The sequence below is a fragment of the Elephantulus edwardii genome, unplaced genomic scaffold, assembly GCF_000299155.1.
Source record: "Elephantulus edwardii isolate Elephantulus edwardi_28Jun2011 unplaced genomic scaffold, EleEdw1.0 scaffold00092, whole genome shotgun sequence".
In the NCBI taxonomy this organism is placed as follows: domain Eukaryota; kingdom Metazoa; phylum Chordata; class Mammalia; order Macroscelidea; family Macroscelididae; genus Elephantulus; species Elephantulus edwardii.
This window is the reverse complement of record NW_006399842.1, coordinates 227,343-230,423: the sequence shown is the minus strand read 5'-3', so window position 1 is coordinate 230,423 and position 3,081 is coordinate 227,343.

Here is a 3,081-nt window from a genome sequence, read left to right as displayed (position 1 = left end):
TCTAGTAATCCATTCACCCACCCACTCCTTCATTTATTCCACATTTGTTTATGTACCACTTAAATAAAAGCCATTGATATTGAATCAACTCTTACTCATGGCAGCACCATATTTGCCAGTGTGGAGATGTGTTCTATAGGTTTTCAGTGGCTGATTTTTGCAGCAGTAGCTCACCTATCATTCTTCTGTGGTGCCCCTTCATGGACTCAAACCTCCAGTCTTTCAGTCAACAGTTGAATATATTGACAGATTGTACTACCCAGGTGGCCTATTTAATGGTTGTTGTTGTTGTTAAGTGCCAAGGAGGAGTCGCAGGCAACTCATAGAGACCCTATGAAGGAGAGTCCTCAAAGCTTGGGTGCCTTTCATCCACTCTCCAGGTTCATAGGGTTTCCGGAGGCAAGCTATTATGGAAGTGGATGCCACTCCTCCTTCCAAGCTTGTTTTAATCGGGGAGCTCCACTCCACTCTCTGTCCGCATTGGGTAGCCAACCATTAACATATTTGACACATTTAATGTTTACAACCCTCAATTTAAAAAAAATTAAAACGTCTAATTCATTGTTGCTGAGTCATTATCAACTGCAGTGCATCTTCTTACTACTTAATGTAGGTAGGAATCACTTAATGTGATTTCTAAGATTCACTTGTTACTAAGATGCATATCATTTTAAGCTGAAGGATTTTATTGTATCATGTCTTTGATTATTTATTGCCTCTATATCTTCTCTTCCATTTCTTCTGGAAGAGCTGCTGATGGAATGTAACATTAATTTAATATTAATTACATTAAATTTCTGGAAGAACCATTCTAATGATAAACTTGTTTGATAAAGTGTTAGAATAAATTCCCTCAGCTGGCAAAGCACCCAAAATGCAAATGAGAAAGAGTTGCCTCCTCAAAGTAGAATCCACCTTAATGACATGGTTGGAGCAAAGCTTTCACCTAATAAAAGATCCTCATTTGCTGATGTGGCAAAACTCAAAACAAGAGTTTCAAACATCCATTAACAATTGGAATGCAGGGTGTATCTACATAGTTAGATGCCTTTGCATAGTCAACAAAACACAAACATTCTTCTGGAATTCTCCGCTTTCAGTCAAGCTCCTTTGACATTAGCAATGATATCCCTGGGGCCATGACTTCTTCTAAACTCAGGCTTAACTTCTGGCAATTCTCTGTCATTGTATTGTTCAGCTATTTTGGTTAATCTTCAGCACTATTTTGTTTGTATATGATGTTAATTATATTGTTAGATAATTTTCACATCCTGCTGGATTGACTTTGCTATGTTTTAGCATCCCATAGTAAGATGCTAATAGTCAATTACATGAGAAAATGAAATACAAAATATGATCTGGTCAGATGAGTTCTGGATGACATCATGTATGAAAAATGAAAATGAAAAAGATAGGAAAGAAGAAAAAAAATACCAAATGGATGTCAGAAAAGACTCTGCAACTTGATCTTGAATATATAGAGACTAAACTGAAAGGAAGAAATTATGAAATAAGAGAGTTAAATAGAAGGTTGATTTCAAAGGGCAGCTCAAAAAGACAAAATATTATAAAGAAAGGTTCAGCTAGAAAGCCAAATGAGAAGACTATGTTTGCTATTTCTCAGGCTGAAAGAATTGAAAGGAAAAACAAAATCAAGCATCAAGTTGCAATACAGATGTGCAAAATGTTGAATAACACAGGGAGCATTAATAGTGATGGGTGACTGAAATGCAAAAGTTGGGAACAGAGAAGAAGGATCAGTAGTTGGAAAGCATGGACTTGGTGACAGAAATGAAGCTGGAGATAGGACGATAGAATTTTGCACAATCAACAATTTATTTGTTGCAAACACATTTTACAAGAAATATAAACTTAGGCTGTGCACATGGATTTCACCTGATGGTATGCATAGGAGCCAGATAGATTACATTTGTGGAAAGAATCTCTGGAGAAGCTCAATACTAGCTGTGAAAACTAGGCCTGGTGCTGATTGTGGAACAGATCGTCAACTATTCATATGCAAGGTTAAGCTAAGGGAAGTGAAATCAAGCCCACAGGACCAAAATATGACCTTGAGTCTATCCCACTTCAATTTCAGAATCATCTCAGGAACAGATTTGAGGCCTTGAACACTAATGAACCAAGACCAGATGAGTTATGGGAAAATACCAAGAATATCATCCAGGAAGAGTGCAAAAATCGTTGCAAAGATGGAGGAAGAAAAAAAGACCAAAATGGATCTCAGAAGAGACTCTGAATATTGCACTGGAGTGTAGAGAAGCCAAAGCAGAAGGAAGAAATCAAGACATTAAGGAGATGAACAGGAGATTTGTAAGGGCTGTGCCATAAGACAAAGTATTATAATGAAATGTATAAAGAGTTGGAGTCAGAAAATCAAAGGGCCCAAATTCACTCAGGATTTCTTAAGCTCAAGGAACTGAAGAGGAAATTCAAGCCTTGAGTTGCAATACTTAAAGATGCTTTGGGCAGAATATTGAGTGATTCTGCAATTATTAAAAGAAGATGGAAAGAGTATACAGAGTCATTATACCAAAAGGAATTGGCAGACATAGAAGAATTTAATGAAACAACATATGACCAAGAGCCTATGGTGATGAAGGAAGAAGTTCAGACTGCTTTGAGAGAATTAGCTAAGAATAAGGCCCCAGGAATTGATGATACACCAATTGGCATATTTCAACTAACAGATGCTGCCCTAGATGTGCTCACCAAGTGGTGGCAAAAAATCTGGAGGACAACTACTAGGTCAACTGAGGAGATCTATATTTGTTCCATTCCAAAGAAAGGTGATCCCACAGAGTGTAGAAACTTTCAAACAATATCAATAATATTACATGTGAGCAAGATTCTGCTGGAGATTATCCTAAAATGACTGGAATAGCACATCAACAGAGAACTACCAGAAGTGCAGGCTGGGTTTAGAAGAAGTTGTGGTACCAGGAATATTGTAGCTAATGTTAGGTGAATTTTGGCTGAAAACAAAGAGTACCAGAAGAATGTCTATCTTTGTTTCATTGATTAAGCAAAGGCATTTAACTGTGTGGATCATAACAAACTGTG